Genomic DNA, 16,338 nt, shown 5'->3' with positions numbered 1-16,338 from the left:
AATACATATAAGCTCTTGATGGTGCCAATCACGTGTGTGTTTCAATCTGTCATTGTCACTCATGAATTTGGTTGACACTTCTGTTATAGAGAAAGGGCGAATAGCGATATTAAAATATTTCTTCTAATTAATTTCCTTTCTATGTGCACGAATTTGTGCACCAGGCCTCTAGTGGGTAAATAAACAAGTTGAGTAAAAGAAGTAAGCTCTCCTATATAATAAAAGCCTAATATACTAAGTGTCCAGTCATCTGGTCAACTGTTCAACCAATCAAAGCATACTATGCTAATGATATTCTAAAGTTGCTCAACTGCTCGCTATGACGTGCACTGACTACCAGGGGGCAGACGCTCCGACTAGTAGGTTATCTTGCTGCTAGAGTCCAGTCGATCAGGACTGAGTGAGATGGGCTGGACACGCCCTGGAGCCCTCCCGCGGTCCCTCTCCAACCCTGATGGTGCACTGGTGGGGTCCTTTGGCCTGGCCTGTGCCCTCTCGCAATCCGTGACCCCTCGGGGGATGTCGGAGAGCCGGTTTCGGCCTGATCCCGCAGGCCACTCCCCTCGGGAGGGCACCAGTCGCAGGGCTCACGCTGCTGCACTGGTGTGGGCGGCAGGCGCAGTGGGGCTGGGATGAGCGGGAGCAGCAAGTAGGAGCTGCAGGTGGTGTTGGACTGCGGATTCCAGGCCGATCCCCACAGGCAGGCCACCCCGAGGGACCCCACCCATGCACGAATTTGTACACTGCGCCTCTAGTAGAGAAATAATTATGACTAAAAACATAAAACAACAACAACAAAAACACATAAAACACTACTGTGTTCATGTCCATATAAGTAAAAAAAATGGAATAGAAGGATATATAATGATTTATTATATTGGACAGGATGAAGTGTGGAGAATGGGATTAGAAATGGGAAGAATAGCTGAAACCGGTTTGGCTCAGTGGATAGAGCGTCAGCCTGCGGACTGAAGGGTCCCAGGTTCGATTCCGGTCAAGGGCATGTACCTTGGTTGCGGGCACATCCCCAGTAGTGGGTGTGCAGGAGGCAGCTGATTGATGTTTCTCTCTCATCGATGTTTCTAACTCTCTATCCCTCTCCCTTCTTCTCTGTAAAAAATCAATAAAATATATTTAAAAAAGAGAAATGGGAAGAATATTTCCATTTTATGAATAATATCTTATCATTTTTCTTCCAAGAGAATAAAAAAGGGAAATGAGGCTGCAAGTAAATAAAAGAAAATGTTAACTATCAATTCCAGTTGTTTCCTATTTATTCTCTGAATGTTTAAAATTTCTCAAAATAGCCAGGCTGGTGTGGCTCAGTGGTTGAGCGTCAATCCATGAACCAAGAGGTCAGGGTTCAATTTCCCATCAGGGTACATGCTTGGGTTGTGGGCTCAATCCCCAGTAGGGGGCTTGCAGAAGGCAGCTGATCAATGATTCTCTCTCATCATTGATGCTTCTCTCTCTCCCTCTCTATGAAATCAATAAAAAAAAAAATTTTTTTTAAGAATAAATTTTCTAAAAATAATCCCACCCATTTCACTTTTTTTTTTTTAATCCTCACCCAAGGATATGTTTTTATTGGTTTTTAAAGAGAGGAAGGGAGGGGTGAAGGAAAAGAAAGAGAGAGAGAGAGAGAGAGAGAGAGAGAGAGAGAGAGAGAGAGAGAAACATCCATGTGAGAGAAACATCAATGGTTGCTTACCCTCTGTGCCCCAACCAGGATGGAACACACAACCTGGGTATGCGCCCTAACCAGGTATCAAACCCACAACTTTTTGTGTATGGGAAAATGCTCCAACCAAGTGAGCCATCCAACCATGGCTTACATTTAAAAACAAAAACAAACAAACAAACAAAACTGGCTTGTGTGGCTCAGTTGCTTGGAACATCATCCCATACACCAAAAGGTGGCAGGTTCAATTCCTGGCAAGGGCACATACCCAGGTTGCGAGTCCGACCAATCAGGGTGCGCGCGGGAGGCAACCGATCAATATTTCTCTCTCACATCGATGTTTCTCTCTCTCCCTCTCCCCATCCCTGACTTCCTCTCTCTAAAAAACAAAACAAACCCTCCACTGAAGAGTCCCAGGTTTGATCCGGTCAAGGGCACATGCCTGGGCTGCAGGCTCGATCCCCAGTGGGGAGCGTGCAGAAGGCTGCCAATTAATGATTATCTCTCATCATTGATGTTTCTATCTCTCTCTCCCTCTCCCTTCCTCTCTGAAATCAATAATATGTATATATAAAATAAAAATAAGACATCAAAACATCAATAGTAGTCCACTTTGGATGATGGATCTACAGGTGATTTCCCCTGCTCTTCAACACTTCCGTATTTTCTAAATATTCTTTAATGAGCATGTGGTATCTTCAAATGGGAAAAAATAAAGGCCTGGCAATTCACCAGAAACAACCCTGCAAGGAGGAGCAATCTGTGGGCACACAGAGTGCACACTAATGCATCTTTAATCAATGCATTCCAATGCAATGTCCTCTAAGATCAGACCAGGCAACCGCCTGCCAACTCCCTGGCTTGGAGTTTAAGGACTCAGAGAGTCTGAAAGGCAGCCCAAACCACAGATCACATGGGCAATCAAAACAACACTGCAGCACTGGGGCAAGAAGAGAAAAGCAACTCCCAGTCCAAACCAATGCCCTGTGCAGGTTTCTACTCTCTGTCCACCTCAGCACCAGCAACACTACTCTCTTTCACAATGGCTGCTAATTGTTTTGAAGTATCAGGACTCCTTGTTTGCAACCCATGAACCACACCATGACAGTAAGTCAACTCTGGGTCCCTGTGTCCCAAGATGGACAGTTATCACAATGGGAGTTAACACAATTTTCAAAACAAGATTGTTCACCTCTAGTTAAAAAATAACATCACTGCCCTGTAGAACTTTAAGAGGATTTAAGATTTGTGTTGAGGGAATAGTTCTATATGTGCATGAAATGCATCTATCTGGAGGGATGTATAAGAGCCAGATAACAACAATGGTGGCCTGTAGGGAGAAGAGCTGGGTGGCTGAGGGTCAAGAGTGGAAGAGACTTTTCATTGTATACTCTTTGCACCTTCTTGAATTTTGAATCATGAATATATTACCTAGTCAGTAAAATAAAATTAGAAGAAAGTGATGGAAGTTTTGTGAAATTATAAACTAACTAGTGACCCAGTGCATGGATTGAAAGGAAATTAATTAGAAGGTGGCTGGAGGGGCAGGACTGGGTGAGATGGGCTGGACACTCCCTGCCAGCCAACCTCCCGCAGTCCCTCCCCAGCGTCTGCGGAGTGAGCCGGTCCCTCAGCCTGGCCTGTGCGAATCAGCCGAAACCGGATTTCTGACATTTCCCGAGCGGTCCTGGAGTGCAAGAAGGCACTCTGCAAAGTTGCTGTCGTACAGGGTGTGGAACGCAAAAGCAAGTGTGCAGTAAACCAGATTCAGGGCTGACAGTGCCCCAGGAACAACATAACCCACGGCCTAAGGTGGAATCATTGCAGGGCCCCACGAGGAATCAGGATCCCTCCTCTCTGGTTTCAGGGTGTGTCACCCGAGAACCACCACTGCCAAGTCATTGCAGCTCAGCAGCTCCTGCGTTGAGTGTCTGCCCCCTGGTGGTCAGTGTGCGTCATAGCAACTGGTCGGAAGGTCAGACACTTAGAATATTAGCCTTTATAGATAGATAGATGGAAGGAAGGAAGGAAGGAAGGAAGGAAGGAAGGAAGGAAGGAAGGAAGGAAGGAAGGAAGGAAGGAAAGAAGGAAGGAAGGTAGATATAGATATCCAGGTGTTAAAAGTCATTTTCCTGCCCTAACCGGTTTGGCTCAGTGGATAGAGCGTCGGCCTGCAGACTCAAGGGTTCCAGGTTCAATTTCAGTCAAGGGCATGTACCTTGGTTGCAGGCACATCCCCAGTAGGGGTGTGCAGGAGGCAGCTGATCGATGTTTCTCTCTCATCGATGTTTCTGACACTCTATCCCTCTCCCTTCCTCTCTGTAAAAAATCAATAGAATATATCGGGGGGAAAAAGTCATTTTCCTCTTTTCATCTGTCCATTTTTACCACCATGAATATAACTGATGAATAAAGGAAAGGGTCCTAGAAGCAAAACTTGTGGTGAAGCTTCATAAAAGAGCTCCGATGAGGTCTACAGCAATGCAATCTTTAACTTTCTAATATCAATGTAGCATGTCAGGTAGCCTCAGCCTGAAAAGATGCTCAGAGCAAAGATGTCAAAATAACAGGCTAACCGGGGCGGTGTGGCCCAGTAGTTGAGTGGCGACCTATGAACCAGGCAGTCATGGTTTTATTCCTGGTCAGGGCACATGCCAGGGTTGCAGGCTCAGTCCTCAATAGGGGTGGACAGAAGGCAGCCAATCAATGATTCTCTCTCATCATTAATGTTTTTCTCTCTCGCCCTTCCTCTGTGAAATCAATAAAAAAATATATATTTTAAAAAACAGTCTAATAAAATATATTCTGTTGTTATTACAGGCACTGTTTATAAACATAAAGTCATCTTTTTTTATAAGCCAAACAGCTGTGTGAACTGTCTAGAAACTTTCAAACTGTCCCTTATACATACAAGAGCCACAGCATCTCAAACTGGTACAAATTATTTGTAAAGTATAATAATGGAAATGTAATACTCCCTTGAAACAGCAACTCCATTTCTTGGAATTATTTTAAGAACATCATTAAATAACTGAAGATGTGCAAAATGTATGTACATGTTTATGTTTATCATAGCACCACCTCTAACCACTTAAATACTCATCATTAAGAGACCAGTTAGATTATGACATATCTCTACAATGGGAAATTATGAATTCATTAAGAATAGCAGCCCTAGCCAGGTTGGCTCAATGGATAGAACATCAGCCATGGGACTAAAGGGTCCCAGGTTCGATTCCGGTCAAGGGCATGTACCTTGCTTGCAGGCTTGATCACTGGCCTTGGTTGGGGCACATGAAGAAGGCAACCAATCAATGTGTCTATCTCACATCGATGAGGCCCCCCGCCCTTCCACTCTAATAATCAATGGAAAAATATCTTTAGGTGAGGATTAAAAGCAACAAAAATAATAGCAACATACATCTAGGATTTTACATATGGGAAGATGTTCATGACATCTTGTTGAGTGGAAAAAAAAACACAAACAAACACAGAAGAGTTACCATGGTGAGAATTGCTTACATGTATACACGAGCATGTGCAGAGAAAGATGTGGGGGAGACTGTGAAGTCAGCGTGGAAGCAGGAGCTTTGGTGTTCAACAGGTTAGGGTTTTAATTTCTGCCCTGCCACTTAGCTATAAAATTTTGAGAAAGCTACTTAAATCATAACCTCTTCTATAAAATGGGGCTGATAACACCTACATTAAAGAACCATTCTAAGGAATAAGTAAGCTAATAAATGTTAAATGCTTAGTTAGCACAAAATGTGTAACAAAACTCAGGAAATGCAAGCTATATTAATCTCTGGGAGTGAGCTTGCAAGTGATTTTTTGGCTTTCTCTGGCCGTGTTAAGAGGTGCCTGTATTTTGTTTTTTAATATCAAGTGGGGAGATGGCAATAAAGCCATTTTTTTCTTTGGGGATAATGTCTAGCAGCTTGATTTCAGCTTACGTATCTTAGGCTACTTATCTGGAAAGAAACTTAGAAGGTCACAGACAAGAAACATGAACAAATAAATGCCTGCCCTGAATTCAAATTGATGCTATGCATTCCCTGTTTTTTGATGACTGAAACAGGCAAACAAAGAAAGCATTTATCAAAGAGGAAAAAGAGGGAAAGAAATCCTTTTTTTGTATCCAATTGGGAAACATTCATAGAATACATCCATAAAAATATATATTCAAGTCTAGAGGACAATTCTCATTCACAATCAATGTGGGTCTGGGGTTTTGTTGTACTCAATAGTCACAACTCACAGTATATCAAGAGCTTAATGTGTATTCCTCTTCTAATCCTCAAAATCACCTAATGAGGAATAGGTATTAGCCCTATTTTAAAAATAAGCATGGGAGGCTAAGAGAAATTAATTTAGCCAAGGTCACACAGCAATTAAGTGGAACAGTCAGGATTCAAAAGCAGGTTTGTCTTATTTAAAACCCACATATAAACTTATTTTTAAAACATACACGTGCCCTGGCTAGTGTGTCTCAGTTGGCTGAGCATCATCTCATGCACCAAGAGGTTGCCAGTTCGATTACTGGTCAGGGCACATGGCCGGGCTGCAGGTTTGATCCCCAGATCGGGGCATGCAGGAGGCAGCCTATCAATGTTCTGCTCTCACATCGATGTTTCCGTCTCCCTCGCCCTCTCCCTTCCTCTTTCTCTAAAATCAATAAAAACATTAAAACACACACACATATGCATATATGCACTGTGCATCAATATATGCATAATTAAAACAATAAAAACAATTCTAGCTGTATGTGTGAGTATACAGTGAACAAGTAAGTAAATATTCCTCCTACCCCTGGGAGAAAGTCAATGCATAAGCAAGCATTAATGTATCTGTATTGTTCCTTCACTTTTTTTTTTTTTTTTTAGAGAGAGAGAGAGAGAGAGAGTGGAAGGGAGGGGGAGAGACAACAAAAGAGAAATATCTTGCTTCCTGCATGTGTCCCAACCAGAGCCGGGATCAAGCCTGCAACCAAGGTACGTGCCCTTGACTGGAATTGAACCCAAGACCCTTCAGTCTGAGGGCTAATGCTCTATCCACTGAGCAAACCTGTCAGGGCAGCACCATTCTCTATCTCACTTGATAGATCTTGGAGACAGCCCACTCCCCTTTAAAATAGTTGCCCAGATGCCATAGTATGGTTGTCTTATAACATATTTGATTAGTCTCCTACTAAGGGACCTTCTGATGGTTTCTAGTTTTTTTACTACTGCAAACAATGCTGCAGTGAGTATTTTAAACATATACCTTTAGCTACCAGTGGGAGTAATTAGTAGGATCCATTCCTAGACATTTAAATACTTACAAGTTCCTTTTTGACAGAAGGCACCATCTTACCTTTCCCCCAGGCTGTCCCATTTATCCTTTCACTAACAGTGCACCCCACTGTCCACATAACCCTGACACACAGAGCTCATGCTCTGACCACCATGAAGGTATGAAGCTGGAAAAGCCTTCCTGCCAGGAACTTCTCATTCCATGTACTAATCCAGGAAAGAAATGAAGCTGTTTCTCTGCTAAAAATATACACACTGGCCCTAGCCGGTTTGGCTCAGTGGATGGAGCGATGGCCTGCGGACTGAAAAGTCCCGGGTTAGATTCCGGTCAAGGTCAAGGGCACACATCTCGGTTGCAGGGTCGATCCCCTGGCCCTGGTCAGGGCGGGTGTGGGAGGCAACCAATCGATGTGTCTCTCTCACATCAGTGTTTCTCTCTCTCTCTGTCTCTCCCCCTCCCTTCCACTTTCTCTAAAAATCAATGGAAAAATATTCTCGGGTAAGGATTAACAACAACAAAAATATACCTCTGATTGCCCTGCCGGTGTGGCTCAGTGGTTGAGCATCAACCCATGCACCAGGAAGTCACTGGTTCCATTCCCAGTCAGGGCACATCCCTGGGTTGCAGGCTTGATCCCCAGTAGGGGGCTTTGCAGGAGGCAACCAATCAATAATTCTCATCATTGCCCTAGCCAGTTTGGCTCAGTGGATAGAGGGTTGGCCTGTAGGCCAAAGGATCCTGGGTTCAATTCCGGTCAAGGGGACATACTTCAGTTGCAGGCTCCTCCCTAGCTTGGGCCCTGGTCAGGGAGCGTACAGGAGGCAACCAATCAATGTGTTTCTTTCACACTGATATTTCTCTCTATCTTTCCCTCTTTCTTCCACTGTCTCTAAAAATCAATGGAAAAATATCCTCAGGTGAGGATTTAAAAAAAAATTATTCTCATTATTGGTGTTTCTATCTCTCCCTCTCCCTTCCTCTCTCTGAAATCAATAAAAAACATATTAACATATTTTTAAATATATATATGTACATATGTATATACATTCTGATTAAGAGGCTTAATCAATCAAATACAACATCTGACCCTAGATTGGGACCCTTTTTGGATCTTGGTTCAAACAAACCAACTGTTAAAAAACGTATGAGACAATCAAGGAAATTTGAACACTGGATCTTAGATGGTGTTAAGGAATTGTTGTTATCTTTTTAGGTGTGAAGTTGTATTTTTTAAAAAATATTCTTACTTTGAGAGCCAGGCAATAGAATTTTCAGATAAAGTTATATGCTGTCTGGGATCAACATAATCAAGGGTAGGGTGGGGTTGTTGGGAGGTTATAGGTGAAACAAAATTACTACATGCTGATAACTGATGGAGCAGGGTAAATGGGTCCATGGTTCATTCTACTATTCTACTTTTATGTATGCTTCAGATTTTCCATTATAAAAAGTTGTCCTGGCCCTAACCGGTTTGGCTCAGTGGATAGAGCGTCGGCCTTCGGACTGAAGGGTCCCAGGTTCGATTCCGGTCAAGGGCATGTACCTTGGTTGCGGGAACATCCCCAGTAGGGGATGTGCAGGAGGCAGCTGATTGATGTGTCTCTCTCATCGATGTTTCTAACTCTCTATCCCTCTCCCTTCCTCTCTGTAAAAAATCAATAAAATATATTTAAAAAAAAAAAAAAGTTGTCCTGGCCAATGGCTTCTCTTTTTTCTGTTAACTTTTGAAATTTTTAATTGTAGTGAAAAACCCACATAATATAAAATGTACCCTCTTAATCATTTTTAAGTATACAATTCAGTATTAACTATATCAACATTGTGGTATAATAGAAATCTAGAACTTTTTAAAAATAATATTTTAATGACTATGATAATATGCTTTTTTTTTTTAATCCTCACCCGAGGCTATTTTTCCATTGATTTTAAGAAAGAGAGGAGGATAGGGAGGAGGGGGGAGGGAGAGAGACAGAGACAGAGAGAGATATCAACATGAGAGAGACACATCAATTATTGCCTCCCTATACGTGCTGCAACCAGGGCCTGGGATCAAACCTGCAACCAAGGTACGACGTGCCTTTGACTGGAAATCAAACCCTTTGGTCCAAGGGGTGATGCTCTAACCACTGAGCAACTGACTAGGACAATATCTAGAATGTTTTCATCTTGCCAAAATGAAACTCTCTACCTATCAAATAACAACTCCCTTTTCCCCCTCATTAGGCTCCAGAAACCATCATTCTATTTCAAGTTTCATTCACATTATAGCATGTGACAAGATCTTCTTTTTTTAAAAATATATTTTATTGATTTTTTACAAAGAGGAAGGGAGAGGGATAGAGAGTTAGAAGCATCGATGAGAGAGAAACATCAATCAGCTGCCTCCTGCACACCCCCTACTGGGGATGTTCCTGCAACCAAGGTACATGCCCTTGACCGGAATCAAACCCGGGACCCTTCAGTCCGCAGGCGACGCTCTATTCACTGAGCCAAACCGGTCAGGGCAAGATCTCCTTTTTTAAGAATAAATAATATCCCACTGTATTTACTAGCAAATACCATTTTCTTTATCCATTCATCTGCCCATAAACATTTGGGCTGCTTCCATCTCTTGGCTACTGTAAATTATGCTGAAGTGAACATGGGTGTGTGTAATGACTTTTCATTTTAAAATATATTTTTATTGATTTCAGAGAGGAAGGGAGAAGCAGAGATAGAAACAAAGGGTAAAAGAGAATCATTGATTGGCTGCTTCCTGCATGCCCCTTATTGGGAATCGAGCCCAAAACCCAGGCATGTCGAGGCTGGTTCATAGGTTGACGCTCAACCACCGAGTCACATCAGTTAGGCAAATGACTTTTCATTTCAATCAGACTGCTACTCACCTCAGTAGAGAGCCAGAGCAAAATCTATATTTAAAAGAGGGAGGGGGCCTGGAATAACAAAAAAAGATTCAGACACACCTGGGAATGAAGCCCAGGCCTACCATTCCTAGTTCTAGAGCTCCATGCAAGTCCACCCCTCTGAGCCCGTTTCCTCCTCTGTGAAATGGGAGTACCAACAGCCTGCACCTTGGAGCAGCGTGAGGATCAGAGGGGGACAAGCATTGCAGTGCCTGGCCCACAGGAGGTGCTTCTGTCCTGACTCAATTTACAGGAGGAAAAACCCTCAGACTTGGAGAGGGAAGTAACATGGCACACTGAGTTAATAAGTGGCAAAGTAAGCAGAAACCAGGTCTAACTGGCTCCAAAGTTCATGGCTTTTTTCTACACCAGCATGTCCTAAATGTCAGTCATCGGATTGTCTCTTCACAATTTTGCCATATCTGGGCACCACCTGTACTATTATTTACTTGAGGTCTTCTTGAAAGCTACTTTCTTTTAATACAAATTTATTTTTAAAAAGTAACTTTATATCCCTACCATGAATGGAAAATCAGTATCACAGTGCAAGTAGAAGGTAACTGTAAAAATAAATATAAGGACACACAACATAGTCACTAAATTCTATCTCGACGCTTTAGTTTCCCTAACATTGCGACCTGATCTCTCTTGGTTAAAAAGCCAGCTTAGCAAGTGTTAAAAAATAGGCTAGAACTAAACAAATATTCTCTCTGACATAGTCAGAAGAACCAAAATAATTTAAAAGGCAATAACTCTTGCCCAGCCATGTGGCTCAGTGATCGAGTGTTGACCTATGAACCAGGAGGTCACGGTTTGATTTCTGGTCAAGGCACGTGCCCAGGTGGTAGGCTTGATCCCCAGTGTGGGGCATGCAGGAGGCAGCCGATCAATGATTCTCTCTCAACATTGATGTTTCTCTCTCTCTCTCCCTCTCCCTTCCTCTCTCTGAAATAAATAAAAATATACTTTTTTAAATGTCACTTAGGTCACTTATGGCTATTTGCACTTTATTGATATCTCATGTGGCAATGTAGGCTCAGCCTTCCAGGGTATGTACCTTGGTTGCAGGCTCTATTCCTGGCTGCAGGTCAGAGCATGTACAGGAGGCAACCAATTAATGTGTCTCTCTCACATTGATGTTTCTCTTTCTGTGTCTCTCCCCCTCCTTTCCAGTCTCTCTAAAAATTAATGGAAAAAATATCCCTGGGTGAGGATTAACACAACAAATATAATAATAATCTTTTTTTTTTTTTTTTAATGCTGGCAATTGAAGAAATAAGGAAAGAAAAACACCTTCTATTTCTTAGGCTAGAACCTGAATCGTTATTGCAGATCTTGCAAAACCAGTAAGTATTTCTAAGAACTATCTTCTGTGGTTATCTTAAGTAACTTGAGCTGATATTTTACCTTACCGGAATGGAATCTTTTATGATTTACTAGCTAGGTGTTTTTGCTTAGGTTACTGAAATGTGCTATAAAGTAATGATTACTGCAATCCACTACGCCGCTGCAGCCTGTGCTCTGAGCGTTCAGTTTCTGTTTATGTCACCCACAAAAGCCCCAATGCCAGTCCTTCCTGAAACCACTGCTGAAGGTGCTATGAAAGATCCCAGAATCGGTAACAGATTGTCAAATCTCAACTCCCAATAATCTATTACAATTTCTGTTTCACTTGGACTCACTTCCACTTACACACTATGTTCAAATATGACAAAATGCAAGTGCTGCAAATATCTTGCCAACAAGTTTAAAAATAAAGCCACACCTACCACAAGGATCACTGGTGCTTTCTAATGCAAACTATCATTTAAATAAACCAGCATGCTAAAGATAGCTCTGCCTGTGTGCGAGGAGTTCAATGTCTGCAATCAGTGTGACAAAGTGAGGAGACACATGTGTCACCATGATTAACGAAGCCTTAAACTCGAACATCCCAAGCTTCAGTGCAGATGTGTGATGCTGGTAAGATTATCTCGGACTGCCAAGAAATATGCTCTAAAATCCTCACTCCTGAAGGTCTTGGAGCAAGCCCAGCATGCAGCCACCAACGAAGAAGACAATATCACCCAATTCAAAGCTCAGTCTTCAGGAAGGGCTGAAAGACATTGGAAGGCTGGCTCATGTCCTCATTTTACATATATAGAGACCAGGGCCAGAGAGGTTGAGTTACTGGCTCCAGGTCACACAGCCAGTGGCAGAATTGCTATTAGAATTCATGCTTCCAACCAAATCCCACTGCCTTTTCATACCAAAATTTCCTGGATGGCATAGGCCTTGATCAAGAAATTCTAAGACTTTGGAGAGATAAGGAGATGTTGAAAGGAAAATAAGGAGTCCACAGGGCAGAGAGGGAAAAGTAAGGCACTATAAAATTGAATCTTTTGCAATTAGTCAGAGGGTGGTATAGGACTTTAGCCACCCTCTTCTCACCCAATGTAGATATTATCGCCAGAATAAAAAAAACAGTTTAGCGCTGAGTGATTCAGAAGACAAGCCCACAGTTCCTACCTGCTTCAGCTGTTTCTGCCCAGAGTGAGACCGCTAAGCTAAGAAGTGTGAGAGGTAGTCCATCTTACATAGTGGGTATCTGTTTGTTACCTATCAGTCAAGTAACTGACACCCATAGTTACACTGAAATAACTCAAGGGTTTTTCCCCTGATTTTTTCATTCTTTGAAGCCACTTTTTCATCAGCATTTAAAGTTCATTACCCAGGTACAGAAGAGAAAGGCCTTTAACAAAACATCAGGAATGAACTGCCCACCTGAAAAACAGATGAACAAATGAGTGGCAGAAAGAGCAATGGACTTGGGGTCAGCAGGTCTGGGGAAGTTATTTGACTTTTTTGTGCCTCTACTTTCCTCTTCTGGAAAGTGGGAATCACAATAGTATCCAAAGGGTTGCTGTGAGGACTAAGTGAGACAACATATGTAAAGTGCTTAGAACAGTGCTTGGCTCAATAAACGTTAGCTATTCCTATTACTTTTATTGTCATTATCACTGGGTTTGCTACTTATTACCAGTTGAGTGCATCTCAAGCTTTAATATGCACAGGAAACACTCGGAGTGGAGGGGTCGAGTCTTGGTAAAATACAGACTGATTTATTAATATAGGCTTAGAGTCTGCATTTCAAATAAGCTCTCAGGGGCCCGGCTGGTATGGCTCAGTTGGTTGAGCATCGTCCCATGCACCAAGAGGTCTCCAGTTCGATTTCCAGTCAGGGTTTGATCCCATGTAGGGGGCATGTAGGAGAAAGCTGATTGATGTTTCCATATATCTCTCCCTCTCCCATCCTCTCTTTATAAAGTCAATTTAAAAAAATATCCTATCCTATATAATAAAAGCCTAATATGCTAAGTGTCCGACCTTGGACCAGTCGCTATGACGTGCACTGACCACCAGGGAGCAGACGCTCTAACCGGTAGGTTAGCTTGCTGCTGGGGTCCAGCCGATAGGGACTGGGCGAGACTGGCCAGACACGCCCTGGAGCCCTCCTGCGGTTCCTCACTCCCCAATCAATCGTGCACAGGTGGGATCCCTGGCCCGCGCCCTCTCACAATCCAGGACCTCTCAGGGGATGTCAGAGAGCAGGTTTCGGCCCAATCCTCACAGGCCAGGACCTGTGCACCGGGCCTCTAGTTTTAAAATAAAAGCTCTCTGAGGACATTAGTGCAGAACACACTTTGCGCAGCAAGGATCTACCTAACCCAACACCTAGCAGGTATTTAATACTGTTGATAAAAACGTATAATCTCTCAGCATCTCAATGCTTCATCTGCTAACTGAGGATAATACATATCCCGCATGATCTCAACTGACTGAACATGCAGTAAATGAAAATGCAGACAAAAGAGCATTCTAAAATGCAAACAAAACTATACAAGTGGAGGTGGTAAGATTATTAGTCTTAAAATTCACAATGTTGAATTTCCAACACTGTAACTCCTAAATTTACACATGCAAGTATTACCATTTATGAAAAGAAAGCTTGAATTCCCTTGCTTCATTCAAAAATCCTCTAGGAATTCTGGCAGAACACAACAGCTTTTCAAGGTATTCTCAAATCAAGAGCTCTGAAACTTTAGAAATGTCATTCGATGCCAAGGAAAGAACCACTCTGGCAGAGACAGTGAGCTTCACTTGTGATTCCATTTGCTCTCCCAGACCTGGCCAGCCTCCTTCCAGCCTTCATCAGCCAAGATCTCGAGTCAGCACAGCAACGCCAACAGCACGAGACAGATGGACACTACCCAGGCAAAGCCCATACCTGCCACTCCACAAGCTGACAAGGAGCCAGACTTCAAATGAAGGGTTTATGGATGTCCACGGTGGAGCCTTCAGTTAGAAGCACCTGGCTGTCCTCCTGCAAAGAAATCTGGGATTTCCACGCCACAAACTAAAAGATAGGATGTTTATACCTTATGCCTCTCCTCCAAGGGGTTCAGAGTGAATCATCGCTAATTCTTCCTCACAGGGCACCTTACCAAAAAGTGCTTTCATCATTTTAGAGGCAGATGGCACCACCAACACCTACCTAATTGCTCAGGCCAAAACCCCAGGAGTCATCCTTGATTTCTTTAGCTCATCCCCCAACCATCCTCCTGCTGGTTCTACCTCCAAAACACATCCACTTACACCATCTCCACGGCCCTGGAAGGCCACTGTCATTTCTCACCTTGCTTCCTAACCAGTCATTTATAAATTAAGTTCTGAGGTCCTTGAGGAATAGGAAGATGTGGCTGATCTCCACATCCTCCACTCTGCTTGGCATAGAGGGATTAAATCAGAGGTCCTCAAACTTTTTAAACAGGGGGCCAGTTCACTGTTCCTCAGACCGTTGGAGGGCCAGACTATAGTTTAAAAAAAAACTATGAACAAATTCCTATGCACACTGCACATATCTTATTTTGAAGTAAAAAAACAAAACGGCAAAAACACCCGCATGTGGCCCGCGGGCCGTAGTTTGAGGACGCCTGGATTAAATAAACATTTACTGAACTGGAAGTCAAGCTACCAATCCATGATGGCATCCTATCAACAACTCTCATCTTCCTTTGCAACCCAGTCTGGCATGAGACTGCAGGCTCCTGGGACAACCCTGTCATAATGCTGATATTTTTGTAATATTGTGACAGCTACTGTTCTATTCACCAATCAATTAGAATATGCAGGAGCTATGTTAAGCCTACATAACAATAGCTAACATTTACCAAAATTTCCAGGCATTTTACCTGTATTAGGCTCAAATATACCCTCACAATATACCAATATGGTGCATACTGTTATTATTCCCATTTTACAGATGAGGAAACTGCAGCACAGAGAGGTGAAGTAAATTGCTCAGTGGCACAGAGCCTGGAAGTGGCAGAGCCAAGAATTAAACCCAGGCAGCCTGATGCCATGCTTTTAAGCCACAAGCATGCACTCAGAATTGCATAAGAGCACTGAAAGGGCCTTCCGGTATCATCTAGCCTGCTCCTCTCGTTAAAGAGGAGGGGACTGGGGGACAGAGAAGCCCTCTTTTAAACATTCCAGCTCACTTTGAGGTTCACACTTTGGAGCGTATCTATTTAAATGGAGCTTTATGTAAGATCTGATTTCTTTGCCACTGGCAGACAAGCCTCTAGCCACAGCAGTTAGAGTAACTAAAGAACACCCTTGTGGCTTGGTAACAGCTACCATTGAGAAATCAGAGACATCAGGGTATGGGGGAGAAAATACAGGATTTACCTGGGTGTCCTGTTTCATCACTCAATAGGTATGAGATCCTTAGGCAAGTCATTCACTTTTCTGAGCCTGTTTCCTCATTTGTGAAATGGAGATAAAATCACCACCTACCTGGAAAAGTCTATGTGAAGATTAAATGAGATGGTGTTCCTGAAAATGCTTCTTAATCATATACTTGTAAACAGGTATTACATGTTAAGCACTTCCCAAAAGACATAAGATACCCTTTTTCTTCTGGAAGGGTCAACAAGACCCAAGTAGAAAGTAAGGCCCCATAAACCTTGGCCATCTACAAGGACCTGACTCGGGACTTCCATTGCCAGGGCTACCTGCAAAGTCCATACCACCTCCCTTGCTCGGAACAGAATGGAGACATAAAACTGGGGATAGGAATATCCATATGAGCTGACACTCTACAAATCTAAATCCTACCTGTCTCAAAGTCATTTCCTGGCAGCCTTGCCCAAACTATCTCACATGCCTCATAATAGGGTGTTGAGCACTGACTATGGTGCCAGGATATTTGAGGTACTCTGGATTCCCACCGTGGTTCATTAACCCATTTTACAGATAAAGAAAAGGTCAAGGCTACACAACTACTAAGTGGAGATTAGACACTCAGACTTCAAACTGGATTCTTGGCCCGCCGGCTAGGGCGCCCTAAGAATTCTCCCTCTCCTCGTTTAGGGCACTTTCAACATGCACGCCTCATCATCTTAGTCACTCTGAGCAGCA

The 16,338-nt window shown here is 43.0% G+C and overlaps 1 protein-coding gene across 1 annotated transcript in view; it reads right to left on the bottom strand.

Moving 5' to 3' along the window:
- KIF3B (kinesin family member 3B) overlaps window positions 1–16,338 on the bottom strand; it is a 43,773-nt gene that overhangs the window by 26,920 nt on the left and 515 nt on the right. The window lies entirely within an intron of this gene.

The sequence above is a fragment of the Cnephaeus nilssonii genome (assembly GCF_951640355.1).
Source record: "Cnephaeus nilssonii genome assembly, chromosome: 11".
Classification (NCBI taxonomy): domain Eukaryota; kingdom Metazoa; phylum Chordata; class Mammalia; order Chiroptera; family Vespertilionidae; genus Cnephaeus; species Cnephaeus nilssonii.
The sequence above is the reverse complement of the archived record's forward strand: the minus strand, read 5'-3'. Positions and strand labels throughout refer to the sequence as shown.